The sequence below is a fragment of the Anabrus simplex genome, chromosome 8, assembly GCF_040414725.1.
Source record: "Anabrus simplex isolate iqAnaSimp1 chromosome 8, ASM4041472v1, whole genome shotgun sequence".
NCBI lineage: Eukaryota > Metazoa > Arthropoda > Insecta > Orthoptera > Tettigoniidae > Anabrus > Anabrus simplex.
Genome location: NC_090272.1, coordinates 35,846,182 through 35,864,764, shown reverse-complemented (window position 1 = coordinate 35,864,764; position 18,583 = coordinate 35,846,182). Strand labels below are relative to the sequence as shown.

The 18,583-nt window shown below is 42.4% G+C and overlaps 14 non-coding genes across 14 annotated transcripts; 9 read left to right on the top strand and 5 right to left on the bottom strand.

The window, feature by feature from the left end:
• Nucleotides 1-11,789: 11,789 nt before the first annotated feature.
• Nucleotides 11,790-11,880, bottom strand: TRNAY-GUA (transfer RNA tyrosine (anticodon GUA)). Its single transcript is given in 2 exon segments — nucleotides 11,790-11,825; nucleotides 11,844-11,880. It is a non-coding gene; the product is annotated as a tRNA-Tyr (tRNA).
• A 130-nt stretch (nucleotides 11,881-12,010) lies between these two features.
• On the top strand, nucleotides 12,011-12,082 carry TRNAD-GUC (transfer RNA aspartic acid (anticodon GUC)). Its single transcript has one exon. It is a non-coding gene; the product is annotated as a tRNA-Asp (tRNA).
• A 107-nt stretch (nucleotides 12,083-12,189) lies between these two features.
• On the top strand, nucleotides 12,190-12,261 carry TRNAD-GUC (transfer RNA aspartic acid (anticodon GUC)). Its single transcript has one exon. It is a non-coding gene; the product is annotated as a tRNA-Asp (tRNA).
• Nucleotides 12,262-13,127: 866 nt separating this feature from the next.
• Nucleotides 13,128-13,199, top strand: TRNAE-UUC (transfer RNA glutamic acid (anticodon UUC)). The gene has a single exon. It is a non-coding gene; the product is annotated as a tRNA-Glu (tRNA).
• A 902-nt stretch (nucleotides 13,200-14,101) lies between these two features.
• TRNAY-GUA (transfer RNA tyrosine (anticodon GUA)) lies at nucleotides 14,102-14,192 on the bottom strand. Its single transcript is given in 2 exon segments — nucleotides 14,102-14,137; nucleotides 14,156-14,192. It is a non-coding gene; the product is annotated as a tRNA-Tyr (tRNA).
• A 130-nt stretch (nucleotides 14,193-14,322) lies between these two features.
• TRNAD-GUC (transfer RNA aspartic acid (anticodon GUC)) lies at nucleotides 14,323-14,394 on the top strand. Its single transcript has one exon. It is a non-coding gene; the product is annotated as a tRNA-Asp (tRNA).
• Nucleotides 14,395-14,501: 107 nt separating this feature from the next.
• On the top strand, nucleotides 14,502-14,573 carry TRNAD-GUC (transfer RNA aspartic acid (anticodon GUC)). The gene has a single exon. It is a non-coding gene; the product is annotated as a tRNA-Asp (tRNA).
• Nucleotides 14,574-15,238: 665 nt separating this feature from the next.
• TRNAE-CUC (transfer RNA glutamic acid (anticodon CUC)) lies at nucleotides 15,239-15,310 on the bottom strand. The gene has a single exon. It is a non-coding gene; the product is annotated as a tRNA-Glu (tRNA).
• Nucleotides 15,311-15,505: 195 nt separating this feature from the next.
• TRNAE-UUC (transfer RNA glutamic acid (anticodon UUC)) lies at nucleotides 15,506-15,577 on the top strand. The gene has a single exon. It is a non-coding gene; the product is annotated as a tRNA-Glu (tRNA).
• A 903-nt stretch (nucleotides 15,578-16,480) lies between these two features.
• Nucleotides 16,481-16,571, bottom strand: TRNAY-GUA (transfer RNA tyrosine (anticodon GUA)). Its single transcript is given in 2 exon segments — nucleotides 16,481-16,516; nucleotides 16,535-16,571. It is a non-coding gene; the product is annotated as a tRNA-Tyr (tRNA).
• Nucleotides 16,572-16,701: 130 nt separating this feature from the next.
• On the top strand, nucleotides 16,702-16,773 carry TRNAD-GUC (transfer RNA aspartic acid (anticodon GUC)). The gene has a single exon. It is a non-coding gene; the product is annotated as a tRNA-Asp (tRNA).
• Nucleotides 16,774-16,880: 107 nt separating this feature from the next.
• On the top strand, nucleotides 16,881-16,952 carry TRNAD-GUC (transfer RNA aspartic acid (anticodon GUC)). The gene has a single exon. It is a non-coding gene; the product is annotated as a tRNA-Asp (tRNA).
• A 665-nt stretch (nucleotides 16,953-17,617) lies between these two features.
• TRNAE-CUC (transfer RNA glutamic acid (anticodon CUC)) lies at nucleotides 17,618-17,689 on the bottom strand. The gene has a single exon. It is a non-coding gene; the product is annotated as a tRNA-Glu (tRNA).
• Nucleotides 17,690-17,884: 195 nt separating this feature from the next.
• TRNAE-UUC (transfer RNA glutamic acid (anticodon UUC)) lies at nucleotides 17,885-17,956 on the top strand. Its single transcript has one exon. It is a non-coding gene; the product is annotated as a tRNA-Glu (tRNA).
• Nucleotides 17,957-18,583: the final 627 nt, after the last annotated feature.

The window sequence follows — 18,583 nt, the reverse complement described above, 5'->3', positions numbered from 1 at the left end:
GTGCTCTTGTTTGAAAACATACTCACGTGCTTTTTTGACAGCTGTCATCCGCCATCTTTAATCCAGAGAGAACAGTGCTGCCCTCTATGTGGTGGCGGCAAATTGAAAAATTCCACGTGCTCTTGTTTGAAAACATACTCACGTGCTTTTTTGACAGCTGTCATCCACCATCTTTAATCCAGAGAGAACAGTGCTGCCCTCTATGTGGTGACGGCAAATTCCACGTAGAAACAAAGCCATGTGCAGCTGTCATCCGTCATCTTTAATCACCGTGCTGCCCGGTGACGGCAAATTCCACGTGGAAACAAAGCCATGTGCTTTTTTGACAGCTGTCATCCGTCATCTTTAATCACCGTGCTACACTCTATGTGGTGGCGACAAATTCTAAATGCTTTACAAACCCATGTGCTTTTCTGACAGAGCTGTCATCCACCATCTTTAATCACCGTGCTGCCCCGGTGACGGCAAATTCTACGTGCTCTTGTTTGGAAACAAAGCTTTTAATCCAGAGAGAACAGTGCTGCCCCCCCCCGGTGGTGGCAAATTCTACGTGCTCTTGTTAGTTCGTGATTTAAAATCTAAGCTAGCTGTAAATCCCCGATTCTCGACAGATTCTTAATCCGAGTTGTCAGGAAGGGCAACCAAGAGCTTAGATACTGCTAGTTTTGCATCAGGGAGGGCGACTAGTCTTAAAAACAAATTCTTGCGATTTAAAATCTTAGTCAGGAAGGGCATCCAGCCGTAAAACAATAGTTCGTGATTTAAAATCTAAGAAGTGGATCTAGCTGTAAATCCCCGATTCTCGACAGATTCTTAATCCGAGTTGTCAGGAAGGGCAACCGGTCGTAAAACTATGAGGTTAGATACTGCTAGTTTTGCATCAGGAAGGACAACTCAACACATTCATGTGATTTAAACACATTTTTATTCCCAAGAGAATCGAACCCGAGACTACCGGGTGAGAGGCATGCATACTGTAGGCTATAGGTTTGTTCCACAGTCCTCGAAGTATCGGCACAGTCATTCTGAGCGAGTTGTGTGGAATGCATGTGTTAGCTGAAATTGTATACGTATCTTCCGGCTCGACCTTGAACGAAGACACTGATAAGCGGCTTGTAACTCGCGAACGTCTTCTTAGCCGAGTACCATTCAAGCTCTTAAAACACAGTACTAATTAAGGTTGTAAAATATTCTGAAATAGTCCACCTCTGTGGTGTAGTAGTTAGCTGCTACCCTCGGAGGTCCGAGTTCGATTCCTGGCTCTGCCACGGAATGTGTAGCATTTAGCCTATGTAAGTTCCTAACGTAAACTATCATGATTGTACGGAGAGGTTAAAACACACACAGTGCCTACTCCTATCGAAAGAACCTGCACGGTACCGGCATGTAGGCTTCTCCTGGTGAAGGAGCTTGCACATGGTTTAACGCCTCCTATCAACAACCCTTACTTAATGCTGGCTTTTTTGCACACCCCGCCTCACACCATACGACCGGCTGCCCTTCCTGACTAGGATTTTAAATCGCAGTATACGTGATAAATTTGTTGTAGCGGGTTTTATAACTAGATATCCCGGTACCGACACATAGCCTACTCCCGACTAGAAGAAGCCTGCACAAGGCTTATTGCCTCCATCCGACAAATGAATCACTGTCAAGTCTTGTACTCAAAAAATCATTTTCGAAGGAGTCTGCACAAGGTTTAACGTCCCCATCAACAGCCCTTACTTATTGCTAGCTTTTTTGCACACCCCGCCTCACACCATACGACCGGCTGCCCTTCCTGACTAGGATTTTAAATCGCAGTATACGCGATAAATTTGTTGTAGCGGGTTTTATAACTAGATATCCCGGTACCGATACATAGCCTACTCGACTGAAGAAGCCTGCACAAGGCTTATTGCCTCCATCCGACAAATGAATCACTGTCAAGTCATGTACTCAAAAAATCATTTTCGAAGGAGTCTGCACAAGGTTTAACGTCCCCATCAACAGCCCTTACTTATTGCTAGCTTTTTTGCACACCCCGCCTCACACCATACGACCGGCTGCCCTTCCTGACTAGGATTTTAAATCGCAGTATACGTGATAAATTTGTTGTAGCGGGTTTTATAACTAGATATCCCGGTACCGACACATAGCCTACTCCCGACTAGAAGAAGCCTGCACAAGGCTTATTGCCTCCATCCGACAAATGAATCACTGTCAAGTCTTGTACTCAAAAAATCATTTTCGAAGGAGTCTGCACAAGGTTTAACGTCCCCATCAACAGCCCTTACTTATTGCTAGCTTTTTTGCACACCCCGCCTCACACCATACGACCGGCTGCCCTTCCTGACTAGGATTTTAAATCGCAGTATACGCGATAAATTTGTTGTAGCGGGTTTTATAACTAGATATCCCGGTACCGATACATAGCCTACTCGACTGAAGAAGCCTGCACAAGGCTTATTGCCTCCATCCGACAAATGAATCACTGTCAAGTCATGTACTCAAAAAATCATTTTCGAAGGAGTCTGCACAAGGTTTAACGTCCCCATCAACAGCCCTTACGTATAGCTAGCTTTTTTGCACACCCCGCCTCACACCATACGACCGGTTGTCCTTCCTGACTAGGATTTTAAATCGATATCCCGACATAGCCTACTCCTACCGAAGAAGTCAGCTTAACACCTCCATCCAACGCGGATAGCGGGTTCGAACTAGAAGCCGTAAATGCTAGGCGAGGAGCCTGCGCGATCGTCATTACATGATCTAGCTTTAGCTCAATACCTACAGGTAAGGAATACCGCGTATGTACCCTCGAGAAGTCGAGGATCACACGCTAACTTTCCAAGGATCGAACTCTTAAATTCTGACACCTCGGTATCAACAGGAGGTTTGAATACGTCAGCCTGCAGGTAGGAGCTCTTGTTGCATTCGTTCCGACTGTACCGCAGTTGTCAGCTCAGCGATTATCATATCCGCTTGGTAACAAGCAGAATATTTAGCCGCAGCAGTCTGCGTGAAGTGCTCACAGTTCTCTGTATGCGTTTATCACGTACACACACATCTCCCGTCTGCTGTGAATATTATTCTTCAGCCTTTATCTTAAGGTAAGCTAGAACTGTTAGTTACTGTCTGCAAAGCAACTTCTACGCTAGGTAATAGACATCTACATTCATATATGTTTGTTCTTTTCTTTTTAGGTACCGTTCGAGTTACAGGCTTGAAAGTACGCATTTTATTCATCCGAGTAACAGTCTGCAGCACGTGCATTTTTAAGGTATGTTTTCGAACTTTGAGTTGTAAAGATAACTAGGCTAGCTGATACACCCTACACTACATTCATATATGTTTGTTCTTTTCTTTTTTAGGTACCGTTCGAGTTACAGGCTTGAAAGTACGCATTTTATTCATCCGAGTAACAGTCTGCAGCACATTCATTTTTTTTTTAAGGTATGTTTTCGAACTTTGAGTTGTAAAGATAACTAGGCTAGCTGATACACCCTACACTACATTCATATATGTTTGTTCTTTTCTTTTTTAGGTACCGTTCGAGTTACAGGCTTGAAAGTACGCATTTTATTCATCCGAGTAACAGTTTGCAGCGCGAAGATTTTAAGGTATGTCTGACCTCTATTCGTTGAAACTTGGTTTCTTCTAAAACATCGTAACTTTAGTCTATTGATAAATAGTTGTTCTCTTTAATCCTCACGCTATAGACGAGGTGCGTACATAGCTATGTCTGCCCTCAACAGGCTGAAACTTGGTTTCTTCCGTAACTTTAAGCTATTCATAAATAATTGTTCTCTTCAACCTACATACTATAGACGTGGTATAATTTCAAACACGCACACATAGCTATGTCTGCCCTCAACAGGTTGAAAGTTGGTTTCTTCCGAACATCGTAACTTTAAGCTAATCATAAATAGTTGTTCTCTTTAATCAACATACTATAGACGTGGTATAATTTCAAACACGTACACATAGCTATGTCTGCCCTCAACGGGCTGAAACTTGGTTTCTTCTGTAACTTTAAGCTATTCATAAATAGTTGTTCTCTTTAATCTACATACTATAGACGTGGTATAATTTCAAACACGTACACATAGCTATGTCCGTCCTCAACAGGCTTAAACTTGGTTTCTTCCGAACATCGTAACTTTAGTCTATTGATAAATAGTTGTTCTCTTTAATCTACATACTATAGACGAGGTGCGTACATAGCTATGTCCGTCCTCAACAGGCTTAAACTTGGTTTCTTCCGAACATCGTAACTTTAGTCTATTGATAAATAGTTGTTCTCTTTAATCTACATACTATAGACGTAGCATAATTTCAAACACGCACACATAGCTATGTCTGCCCTCAACAGGTTGAAAGTTGGTTTCTTCCGAACATCGTAACTTTAAGCTAATCATAAATAGTTGTTCTCTTTAATCAACATACTATAGACGTGGTATGATTTCAAACACGTACACATAGCTATGTCTGCCCTCAACGGGCTGAAACTTGGTTTCTTCCGAACATCGTAACTTTAGTCTATTGATAAATAGTTGTTCTCTTTAATCTACATACTATAGACGAGGTGCGTACATAGCTATGTCCGTCCTCAACAGGCTTAAACTTGGTTTCTTCCGAACATCGTAACTTTAGTCTATTGATAAATAGTTGTTCTCTTTAATCTACATACTATAGACGTAGTATAATTTCAAACACGCACACATAGCTATGTCTGCCCTCAACAGGTTGAAAGTTGGTTTCTTCCGAACATCGTAACTTTAAGCTAATCATAAATAGTTGTTCTCTTTAATCAACATACTATAGACGTGGTATAATTTCAAACACGCACACGTAGCTATGTCTGTCCTCAACAGGTTGAAACTTGGTTTCTTCCGAACATTGTAACTTTAGTCTATTGATAAATAGTTGTTCTCTTTAATCTACATACTATAGACGAGGTGCGTACATAGCTATGTCCGTCCTCAACAGGCTTAAACTTGGTTTCTTCCGAACATCGTAACTTTAGTCTATTGATAAATAGTTGTTCTCTTTAATCTACATACTATAGACGTAGTATAATTTCAAACACGCACACATAGCTATGTCTGCCCTCAACAGGTTGAAAGTTGGTTTCTTCCGAACATCGTAACTTTAAGCTAATCATAAATAGTTGTTCTCTTTAATCAACATACTATAGACGTGGTATAATTTCAAACACGCACACGTAGCTATGTCTGTCCTCAACAGGTTGAAACTTGGTTTCTTCCGAACATCGTAACTTTAGTCGTTCTCTTCAATCCTCATGCTATAGGCCTAACTCACAGCCATGTCCAACCTCTATAGGTTGAACATCGCAACTTTAGGCTAATCTCTATTGGTTGTTCTCTTTTCAGAACTTGTTGCATACGCTGTTCACCTAAACACTTTATTCGAAGAAAGAGAAGACACTATGTTCCCATGCGAGCTGTGTAAGGCAATGTTCACAAGACGTGACAACCTTGCACGTCATGTAAAAACAAAACATCATCAGCTATCTGCTTGCGACTATAACCCTACTATGTTCCCCTGCGAGCGGTGTAAGGCAACGTTCGCAAGACAGGATAACCTCGCACGTCATATAAAAGCAAAACACCCTAGCATAACATCTGCTTTATGTGATGTTTGCGGGCTGTACTTCGCTAATGTAGAGCAATACCAGGCTCACTTAGCAGAGGTACATCAAATATCTACTTGCCCTCAGGTAGTAGTAGGGAAAAAGCGTGCAGCTACTGATGTAGCTGTAGAAAGTACTAGTAGTAAAAAACCTAGGAAAAATGAACTTCAAACTATTCACTGCGAGCACTGTAACACTGATGTACCATCTTCGCATTTTCAGGGACACTTACGGAGTAATGCGCATAAAAATAATGCGTGTAGAAGTGGTAGTAACGCAAACATCGAGGAAATTAATACAGCATTTAAAAGTAGGATTGCTAGTTACCGAATTCGCACCAGTCAAAAGTTTCAGAGCACTTCAAACTTTTTAAATTGCGTTCAACTGGATGTACAACAGCTTCTTGCTAAATCTTTGTCCAATCATAGTTTATTTAAAGTTAATTTTGAACTTTTCGCCTTGTACATTAAAAGCACGGATGAATCCGAAATAACGGACATTAAATCATTTAATACGAAGAATTTTGTCATAAGTGAGTCGACTAATTTTGGTGATGTACTTAGGGATGTCTCTAACATTATTTCAACTAAGAGCGAGGAATTTCAGGAAAAGGAATCAGGGTGGGCTTTAGTTGAGATAATGTATCTAGAAGTTAACATCAATAAGTACAATCCCATGCGAGGTTCATCGTACATCGAGCTGCCGACATGGATTCAGCGAAAAGAAGCTGTTGTAAACATCCAAAACAATGACGAAGCATGTTTTGCATGGGCGGTGATGTCAGCTTTAAATCCTGCTAAATCGAATGTAGCGTATAGAACATCATCCTATCCACACTATTCAACGCAACTAAATTTCGATAGTATAGAATTTCCTGTACAGATAAAGGATATTAAGCGCTTTGAGGAACTAAATAACATTAGTATTAATGTGTATGGTGTAGAGAAAAAGTCTGTAGTAGGTCCTCTGTATTATACATGTCATAAGAAGAGTACTCACGTTAATTTACTCTATATTGAAAACAGTGAGAATAGCCACTTTTGCTGGATTAAAAATCTAAGTAGACTTGTTGGCAGTCAGTTATCCAAAGAAAGGTGTAAAAAGTGGCTATGTGATGGATGCTTGCAGTATTTCAGAAATGAAGATCAGTTAACGAAGCATTCCAAGAATGACTGCAATCATGTACGTACAGAGATACCTACTACAGGCAATAATGTTTTAAAATTTACAAATTTTCACAAGCAGATGTGGGTACCGTTCGTGATTTATGCAGACTTTGAAGCCATCCTCACGCCATGCAACACATGCTCACCTAATCCTGACAACTCTTTCACTAATACTACGCACATGCATGTCCCGTATAGCTTCGCGTATTACATCAAGTGTAGTTACGATAGTACGCTTAACAAGTTAGAGCTGTATCGAGGACATGATGCTGCTAAAGTATTTTTAGAAAGACTTGAAAGTGATGCAGTTCGTCTCGGTCGTATTCTGAATAGTAATATTCCTATGAAGCCACTCACCGACATTCAGTTAAATGATCATGAACGTGCTACAAAGTGTAGCATTTGTGATGGGGAATTTTCCGAAAAAGACCCTAAAGTTTTTGATCATGATCATTTAACTGGTTTCTACAGATGTGCCGCTCATTATAGCTGTAATCTTAAGTATAGAGTTCCTAAATTTATCCCTGTAATTTTTCATAACTTATCTGGTTACGACTCTCATTTCATCATTTCACAATTTGGAGCTTCGGATGAAAAAGTAGATATAATCCCTCAGAATAAAGAGCGGTACATTGCGTTTGCAAAGTCTGTAAAAGTAGATGCTGAGCATTCTATAAAACTGAGATTCCTTGACTCGTTTCGCTTTATGGCGAGTAGCCTCGATAAACTTTCTAGTCATTTACAGCCTGAACAATTTACAGAAATTCGACGCGTTTTCCCTGAAGAAGCGCAGTTTAATTTACTTCGGCGTAAGGGTGTTTTTTGTTACGAATATCTCGACTGCTTAGACCGCCTCGAAGAACGTGCTTTACCATCGAAACAATCCTTTTACAGCTCGCTGAATTCAGCAGATATTAGTGATGATGACTATTTACATGCACAACATATCTGGGAGCAGTTCCACATTCAAACGCTGGGTGAATACTCCGATTTATATTTAAAGACAGATGTACTTTTGTTAGCTGATGTTTTTGAAAATTTTCGCTGTGTTTGCATGAACACCTACAGCCTTGACCCATGTCAGTATTTTACTGCACCTGGGTTAAGTTGGGACGCGATGTTAAAATACACGCGTGTGAATTTGGAGCTGCTAACGGATATCGATATGGTGCACTTTATAAAAGCATCCATTCGAGGCGGTCTGAGTCAGTGTAGCGGCCGGTATTCGAGTGCTAATAATAAGTACATGCCGAGTTTCGATTCCAGTCAGGAATCTCGGTATATCGTTTACCTCGATGCTAATAATCAGTATGGGTGGGCGATGAGTCAGCATCTACCGGTGAGTGGTTTCCGCTGGCTGACGCAGTGCGAAATTGATGCTTTACAGCTACACACCCTAGGTGATGAAGCTGATAAAGGTTATTTCCTCGAAGTTGACTTACAGTATCCTAAAGAGTTACACACTTCTCATAATGACCTACCGTTCTGCCCTGAAAATATGAAGTCCCCGTACATTGCATCAACGACGAAAATGCTCATTGCTAATTTATGCGATAAATCTAAGTATATCATTCATTACCGAAATTTAAAACAGTGTTTGCAGCATGGTTTGAAGTTATCCAAAATTCATCGCGTACTAGAATTTAATCAGTCACCGTGGCTAAAGCCATATATCGATCTGAACAATAATTTAAGAACGAATGCGGTTAACGAGTTTGAAAAAGATTTCTACAAGCTCATGAATAATAGTGTGTTTGGTAAGACTATGGAGAATGTTGACAAACGCGTTGATGTAAAATTGATTACAAACTGGGATAATATTAAGAAAAGGTATGGTGCTAACTATTTAATAAGTAAACCAAATTTCCACAGCTGCACCATCATACACGAGAATTTAGTTATTATACAGATGAATCGTGTCAAGGTTAAGTATGACAAACCTACCTACGTCGGCTTTACAGTACTTGAATTGGCTAAAACACTCATGTATGAATTCCATTACGATTATATGATGAAGAAGTACGCGCATAATGCGCAATTGCTCTACACAGATACCGATTCGTTTATTTATCAAATCAAAACTGATGACTATTACAATGATATAAAGCCTGACTTGGGTAGGTTTGATACGAGTAACTATCCTGCAGATAATCAATATCATCTACCGCTAGTGAACAAAAAGGTTCTAGGTAAAATGAAAGATGAATGTGCTGGGAATATTATCGATTCATTTGTAGGTACTAAATCCAAGTCATATTGCATAAAACTCTTAAATGAATTACAAATAAAGAGATTGAAGGGGGTTAAAAAGAATGTCGTTCAGAATCAGCTAAGTTTTGAAAACTATAACAATTGCATTAAAAGTAATCCACCTGTTTTGCATAAGCAAATGTCTGTCATTAGAAGCAAGAAGCACCAGTTGTACACTCATTTAATTAGTAAGGTAGCCCTTAATAGCGATGATTGTAAACGGTTTGTCATTCCAAATTCTACCAACACGCTAGCCTGGGGGCATAGTAGTATTGATAAGTACTACTTTACATAAACATTATGCTAGAGGTGTGTGTACTTACGTTACGCTGTCTTACATCACAATTCGGGAGAGGAACGCTGGTACGGCAAGTCTAAACTTGTACATTCAAGAATTGCATCGAGAAGTACGCTAGGGTGAAATGATTCGAGATAAAACTTGTACATACAAGATGTAAATAAATAATGTAGAATTGGCATATTCTTTTATTTTAGGTTAGGTATCACCTTCCTCCCGCTCCTTATTTGCAGGATAGAGTTTTTGTTTATTACTCATAGAAGAAAGAAGGTGATGAGCAGTTTCGTGAGTATAGTTCGGTAAGTATCTCGAGAACAGAATTTTTTTGTCAAAAAAGCACATAGCTTTGTAAAGCACGTAGAATTTGCCACCACCGGGGGGGGGGCAGCACTGTTCTCTCTGGATTAAAAGCTTTGTTTCCAAACAAGAGCACGTAGAATTTGCCGTCACCGGGGCAGCACGGTGATTAAAGATGGTGGATGACAGCTCTGTCAGAAAAGCACATGGGTTTGTAAAGCATTTAGAATTTGTCGCCACCACATAGAGTGTAGCACGGTGATTAAAGATGACGGATGACAGCTGTCAAAAAAGCACATGGCTTTGTTTCCACGTGGAATTTGCCGTCACCGGGCAGCACGGTGATTAAAGATGACGGATGACAGCTGCACATGGCTTTGTTTCTACGTGGAATTTGCCGTCACCACATAGAGGGCAGCACTGTTCTCTCTGGATTAAAGATGGTGGATGACAGCTGTCAAAAAAGCACGTGAGTATGTTTTCAAACAAGAGCACGTGGAATTTTTCAATTTGCCGCCACCACATAGAGGGCAGCACTGTTCTCTCTGGATTAAAGATGGCGGATGACAGCTGTCAAAAAAGCACGTGAGTATGTTTTCAAACAAGAGCACGTGGAATTTACCGTCGCCACATAGAGGGCAGCACTGTTCTCTCTGGATTAAAGATGGCGGATGACAGCTGTCAAAAAAGCACGTGAGTATGTTTTCAAACAAGAGCACGTGGAATTTGCCGCCACCACATAGAGGGCAGCACTGTTCTCTCTGGATTAAAGATGGCTGCATGTCGAAAAGCATTTTTTCAAATTATCCGCCACCACATTTCAAAGGTATGTAGCTAAAGAGGGCAGCACTGTGCTCAAAGATGGCAGATGACAGCTATCAAAAAAGCACGTGGCTGTCAAAAAGCACGTGGCTTTGTTTACCTCGCGCGAGTTAGGTTAAGTTGGTACCACTAAGGTTTATTCCCGTCAAGATGGCAGTACTGAGGTTTGCGATGCGTTGTTGTCTGTCAAAAAGCACGTGGCTTTGTTTACAAATCTGTCAAAAAGCACGTGGTTGTCAAAAAGCACGTGGCTTTGTTTACCTCATGCTAGTGAGGTTAAGTTGGCACTACTGAGGTTTAGGTCCGTCAAGATGGCAGTACTGAGGTTAGCAATGCGTTGTTGTCTGTCAAAAAGCACGTGGCTGTCAAAAAACACGTGGCTTTGTTTACCTCACGCTAGTTAGGTTAAGTTGGCACTAGTGAGGTTTAGGCCCGTCAAGATGGCAGCAGTGAGGTTAGCGTTGCGTTGTTGTCGATGACAGCTGTCAAAAAGCACGTGGCTTTGTTTACAAATTCAAATCTCGCGCTAAAATTCAAATTTCCCGCCAAAATTCAAATTTCCCGCGGGAGGAGGAGGCCTCTCCCGAGAGCCGTAGGAGGAGGAGGCGGCCGAATCCCTGTATTATACTACTGCGGTGAATGTGAGAAGGGTGCGTGCGGTCTTGGACAATATAAGACACTGTACCGGCATTCGCCATACTGAGGAGTCATTAGGCCACATTTTATTTCTTTTAACTGCTATCATTTTGTTTGAAACCAAATGGATCATTGATCCTGACTAGCTCGGGGAAAGTTCGCATGGCCTTGAATTGCATGAAATGGCGAGCGGAAGAAAGGTCGTATTGTGCCGAGAAGACAAGTATAGCTAATAGCGTAGGGAAAATAGTTCCAGTTTAGAAGCATGCATCCACTGTGCAACCTTATTACTAAACAACTTCGCGGGACGTGGGCAATTGGCAAGTCTCTCGACAGTTCTCGACCACTTGCGATGCGGTTCCTTTGCCTGCCGTATTTAGAGTTCGTACTGAGTAGTTCTTGATTAGAAGGTTAATCAGATCCTCATACTGTGGTAATTTGTTATATGGCAAGTACTCAACCTGAAGATGAACTGGATTCTCAAGACCTAGTCAGTACCCGTACATAAGTTTTCTAGTTCACAATCTCAAAGTCGTTTGATCCTCAAGCGTAGTAATCTAACTACCAGTAACACATTTCACGTAATGTAACTTAGCGGAAATAACGTTACCGGTGTGTTATTAATGATATGTGAACGACACTGTAAAGTAATGTTCCCGAAAGAGGTAATTGATTGTAAAATATCTCCTCCGGGCCGGATTTGAACCAGCGACCTATGGATGTCTGATGACTTTCTCCTCTACAGTCCACCGCTCTACCAACTGAGCTACCAGAGGCGATGTAGGTGAGTACTGAACTGTCATGTGTTGCAGAAAACACAAGTAGTTGTTCACGGCTCATGTTTTGAACGGTGTTGAATTATGTGCAGTGCTAAAGAAAACAATTCAGATTTACGACGATCAGATGTCCTCGGTAGTATAGTGGTCAGTATCCCCGCCTGTCACGCGGGAGACCGGGGTTCGATTCCCCGCCGGGGAGGAATTTTTAACATATTGAGATAAAGGAATTGTGGTTGTTGGTGCACTAATACGCATCTCTTGTAACTGAATAAAGGAAAGAAATGAGACGAGATGAAGAATTTTGTATCCTCGGTAGTATAGTGGTCAGTATCCCCGCCTGTCACGCGGGAGACCGGGGTTCGATTCCCCGCCGGGGAGGTATTTTTGAAATCCTCAGGGAATTGGAGAATCAAATACAGAAGACTTCAAATGTGAGAAAAATGACAGTTGAGCTCTTTTCAGATTGTTAGCCGATACTCAGAGAAATGCGGTAGCAATCATCATAATCATAACTGTGACCGCATTCAGGTATTTTCGTCTGCTGTCATGTCAGTTTCGACGTTCCGTTGTGCAATAACAGATGGCAGAGGAACGCGATGTGTGGCTGGGGGATCTTTCGTACGACATATAGTGCCGAATGGAAACCTATCTAACAAACACAGGAATACCGTTGCTGGGGTTGAAGCCACGATCATGGGATCTCTTCCACTGATCCACTGAGTTGTTGAAATTAGGTTCATTGTGTACTTACTCGTTTCTCTTAGAAACACTGATCATAAGAGAACAAGGACACATTGCGGCTCTTCCATGAATGAAGCTACCGTACTGGAAAAAGAAAGAGAACCTAATCGAAGGAGATCCAAGTCTAGTTTCCCCTTTCACCACGTGACTGTTCCATGTAATCACTACATTTGACATTACATATTCAGAGTTCACTTTCAGTACGGTCTCATCGTGAGTTCTAAGTTACAGTAATTGTTCTGCTCCGAAAAAGTGTTAAAATAAACAAAGAATGGATAAAATAAAATTTCCGGTACCGGGAATCGAACCCGAGCGCAAATTTAGAAACAAGTCAAACGCTGAGTGGCGGGAGTTAAGGGCTAAAGTTATTTTTTCTCTTCTCAAACGTGCGAATGACCACAAGAGATCTGTTTTGCTTGCTTCTAATAGGCGACCATTTAAAACTGCAGACCAGTTGGTGTATTGAACAAGTCTCGTGACTTTCTCAAAACATAGCCGTCGTCTCCGGTATGGTCTAGTGTCTAGGATACCTGGCTTTCACCCAGGAGGCTCGGGTTCGATTCCCGGTACCGGAATAGATTTTTGAAGCAAGATTAGGCTGCGCGTAGAAAATCTATTCGACATGGACATGGACAGCAGCTATCAACTCAACACAGCTACAGGCCTGTACTGTACAGCAAACCGCGCGTGCGCAACCGGCCGATTACTACTGCTCCGAATGTGATTTCACGTTTTCACCCTCCTAGGGGGCAACGACCTGTCTACGTCCGTCAGGCGACGAGATGTGGCGCGGTGAATGTGAGAAGGGTGCGTGCGGTCTTGGACAATATAAGACACTGTACCGGCATTCGCCATACTGAGGAGTCATTAGGCCACATTTTATTTCTTTTAACTGCTATCATTTTTTTGAAACCAAATGGATCATTGATCCTGACTAGCTCGGGGAAAGTTCGCATGGCCTTGAATTGCATGAAATGGCGAGCGGAAGAAAGGTCGTATTGTGCCGAGAAGACAAGAATAGCTAATAGCGTAGGGAAAATAGTTCCAGTTTAGAAGCATGCATCCACTGTGCAACCTTATTACTAAACAACATCGCGGGACGTGGGCAATTGGCAAGTCTCTCGACAGTTCTCGACCACTTGCGATGCGGTTCCTTTGCCTGCCGTATTTAGAGTTCGTACTGAGTAGTTCTTGATTAGAAGGTTAATCAGATCCTCATACTGTGGTAATTTGTTATATGGCAAGTACTCAACCTGAAGATGAACTGGATTCTCAAGACCTAGTCAGTACCCGTACATAAGTTTTCTAGTTCACAATCTCAAAGTCGTTTGATCCTCAAGCGTAGTAATCTAACTACCAGTAACACATTTCACGTAATGTAACTTAGCGGAAATAACGTTACCGGTGTGTTATTAATGATATGTGAACGACACTGTAAAGTAATGTTCCCGAAAGAGGTAATTGATTGTAAAATATCTCCTCCGGGCCGGTTTTGAACCAGCGACCTATGGATGTCTGATGACTTTCTCCTCTACAGTCCACCGCTCTACCAACTGAGCTACCAGAGGCGATGTAGGTGAGTACTGAACTGTCATGTGTTGCAGAAAACACAAGTAGTTGTTCACGGCTCATGTTTTGAACGGTGTTGAATTATGTGCAGTGCTAAAGAAAACAATTCAGATTTACGACGATCAGATGTCCTCGGTAGTATAGTGGTCAGTATCCCCGCCTGTCACGCGGGAGACCGGGGTTCGATTCCCCGCCGGGGAGGAATTTTTAACATATTGTGATAAAGGAATTTTGGTTGTTGGTGCACTAATACGCATCTCTTGTAACTGAATAAAGGAAAGAAATGAGACGGGATGAAGAATTTTGTATCCTCGGTAGTATAGTGGTCAGTATCCCCGCCTGTCACGCGGGAGACCGGGGTTCGATTCCCCGCCGGGGAGGTATTTTTGAAATCCTCAGGGAATTGGAGAATCAAATAAAGAAGACTTCAAATGTGAGAAAAATGACAGTTGAGCTCTTTTCAGATTGTTAGCCGATACTCAGAGAAATGCGGTAGCAATCATCATAATCATAACTGTGACCGCATTCAGGTATTTTCGTCTGCTGTCATGTCAGTTTCGACGTTCCGTTGTGCAATAACAGATGGCAGAGGAACGCGATGTGTGGCTGGGGGATCTTTCGTACGACATATAGTGCCGAATGGAAACCTATCTAACAAACACAGGAATACCGTTGCTGGGGTTGAAGCCACGATCATGGGATCTCTTCCACTGATCCACTGAGTTGTTGAAATTAGGTTCATTGTGTACTTACTCGTTTCTCAAGGAGCAAAACCCCTTAGAAACACTGATCATAAGAGAACAAGGACACATTGCGGCTCTTCCATGAATGAAGCTACCGTACTGGAAAAAGAAAGAGAACCTAATCGAAGGAGATCCAAGTCTAGTTTCCCCTTTCACCACGTGACTGTTCCATGTAATCACTACATTTGACATTACATATTCAGAGTTCACTTTCAGTACGGTCTCATCGTGAGTTCTAAGTTACAGTAATTGTTCTGCTCCGAAAAAGTGTTAAAATAAACAAAGAATGGATAAAATAAAATTTCCGGTACCGGGAATCGAACCCGAGCCTCCTGGGTGAGAGCCAGGTATCCTAGCCACTAGACCATACCGGACACAGCGCAAATTTAGAAACAAGTCAAACGCTGAGTGGCGGGAGTTAAGGGCTAAAGTTATTTTTTCTCTTCTCAAACGTGCGAATGACCACAAGAGATCTGTTTTGCTTGCTTCTAATAGGCGACCATTTAAAACTGCAGACCAGTTGGTGTATTGAACAAGTCTCGTGACTGTCTCAAAACATAGCCGTCGTCTCCGGTATGGTCTAGTGGCTAGGATACCTGGCTTTCACCCAGGAGGCTCGGGTTCGATTCCCGGTACCGGAATAGATTTTTGAAGCAAGATTAGGCTGCGCGTAGAAAATCTATTCGACATGGACATGGACAGCAGCTATCAACTCAACACAGCTACAGGCCTGTACTGTACAGCAAACCGCGCGTGCGCAACCGGCCGATTACTACTGCTCCGAATGTGATTTCTCGTTTTCACCCTCCTAGGGGGCAACGACCTGTCTACGTCCGTCAGGCGACGAGATGTGGCGCGGTGAATGTGAGAAGGGTGCGTGCGGTCTTGGACAATATAAGACACTGTACCGGCATTCGCCATACTGAGGAGTCATTAGGCCACATTTTATTTCTTTTAACTGCTATCATTTTGTTTGAAACCAAATGGATCATTGATCCTGACTAGCTCGGGGAAAGTTCGCATGACCTTGAATTGCATGAAATGGCGAACGGAAGAAAGGTCGTATTGTGCCGAGAAGACAAGAATAGCTAATAGCGTAGGGAAAATAGTTCCAGTTTAGAAGCATGCATCCACTGTGCAACCTTATTACTAAACAACATCGCGGGACGTGGGCAATTGGCAAGTCTCTCGACAGTTCTCGACCACTTGCGATGCGGTTCCTTTGCCTGCCGTATTTAGAGTTCGTACTGAGTAGTTCTTGATTAGAAGGTTAATCAGATCCTCATACTGTGGTAATTTGTTATATGGCAAGTACTCAACCTGAAGATGAACTGGATTCTCAAGACCTAGTCAGTACCCGTACATAAGTTTTCTAGTTCACAATCTCAAAGTCGTTTGATCCTCAAGCGTAGTAATCTAACTACCAGTAACACATTTCACGTAATGTAACTTAGCGGAAATAACGTTACCGGTGTGTTATTAATGATATGTGAACGACACTGTAAAGTAATGTTCCCGAAAGAGGTAATTGATTGTAAAATATCTCCTCCGGGCCGGATTTGAACCAGCGACCTATGGATGTCTGATGACTTTCTCCTCTACAGTCCACCGCTCTACCAACTGAGCTACCAGAGGCGATGTAGGTGAGTACTGAACTGTCATGTGTTGCAGAAAACACAAGTAGTTGTTCACGGCTCATGTTTTGAACGGTGTTGAATTATGTGCAGTGCTAAAGAAAACAATTCAGATTTACGACGATCAGATGTCCTCGGTAGGATAGTGGTCAGTATCCCCGCCTGTCACGCGGGAGACCGGGGTTCGATTCCCCGCCGGGGAGGAATTTTTAACATATTGAGATAAAGGAATTGTGGTTGTTGGTGCACTAATACGCATCTCTTGTAACTGAATAAAGGAAAGAAATGAGACGAGATGAAGAATTTTGTATCCTCGGTAGTATAGTGGTCAGTATCCCCGCCTGTCACGCGGGAGACCGGGGTTCGATTCCCCGCCGGGGAGGTATTTTTGAAATCCTCAGGGAATTGGAGAATCAAATAAAGAAGACTTCAAATGTGAGAAAAATGACAGTTGAGCTCTTTTCAGATTGTTAGCCGATACTCAGAGAAATGCGGTAGCAATCATCATAATCATAACTGTGACCGCATTCAGGTATTTTCGTCTGCTGTCATGTCAGTTTCGACGTTCCGTTGTGCAATAACAGATGGCAGAGGAACGCGATGTGTGGCTGGGGGATCTTTCGTACGACATATAGTGCCGAATGGAAACCTATCTAACAAACACAGGAATACCGTTGCTGGGGTTGAAGCCACGATCACGGGATCTCTTCCACTGATCCACTGAGTTGTTGAAATTAGGTTCATTGTGTACTTACTCGTTTCTCAAGGAGCAAAACCCCTTAGAAACACTGATCATAAGAGAACAAGGACACATTGCGGCTCTTCCATGAATGAAGCTACCGTACTGGAAAAAGAAAGAGAACCTAATCGAAGGAGATCCAAGTCTAGTTTCCCCTTTCACCACGTGACTGTTCCATGTAATCACTACATTTGACATTACATATTCAGAGTTCACTTTCAGTACGGTCTCATCGTGAGTTCTAAGTTACAGTAATTGTTCTGCTCCGAAAAAGTGTTAAAATAAACAAAGAATGGATAAAATAAAATTTCCGGTACCGGGAATCGAACCCGAGCCTCCTGGGTGAGAGCCAGGTATCCTAGCCACTAGACCATACCGGACACAGCGCAAATTTAGAAACAAGTCAAACGCTGAGTGGCGGGAGTTAAGGGCTAAAGTTATTTTTTCTCTTCTCAAACGTGCGAATGACCACAAGAGATCTGTTTTGCTTGCTTCTAATAGGCGACCATTTAAAACTGCAGACCAGTTGGTGTATTGAACAAGTCTCGTGACTGTCTCAAAACATAGCCGTCGTCTCCGGTATGGTCTAGTGGCTAGGATACCTGGCTTTCACCCAGGAGGCTCGGGTTCGATTCCCGGTACCGGAATAGATTTTTGAAGCAAGATTAGGCTGCGCGTAGAAAATCTATTCGACATGGACATGGACAGCAGCTATCAACTCAACACAGCTACAGGCCTGTACTGTACAGCAAACCGCGCGTGCGCAACCGGCCGATTACTACTGCTCCGAATGTGATTTCTCGTTTTCACCCTCCTAGGGGGCAACGACCTGTCTACGTCCGTCAGGCGACGAGATGTGGCGCGGTGAATGTGAGAAGGGTGCGTGCGGTCTTGGACAATATAAGACACTGTACCGGCATTCGCCATACTGAGGAGTCATTAGGCCACATTTTATTTCTTTTAACTGCTATCATTTTGTTTGAAACCAAATGGATCATTGATCCTGACTAGCTCGGGGAAAGTTCGCATGGCCTTGAATTGCATGAAATGGCGAACGGAAGAAAGGTCGTATTGTGCCGAGAAGACAAGAATAGCTAATAGCGTAGGGAAAATAGTTCCAGTTTAGAAGCATGCATCCACTGTGCAACCTTATTACTAAACAACATCGCGGGACGTGGGCAATTGGCAAGTCTCTCGACAGTTCTCGACCACTTGCGATGCGGTTCCTTTGCCTGCCGTATTTAGAGTTCGTACTGAGTAGTTCTTGATTAGAA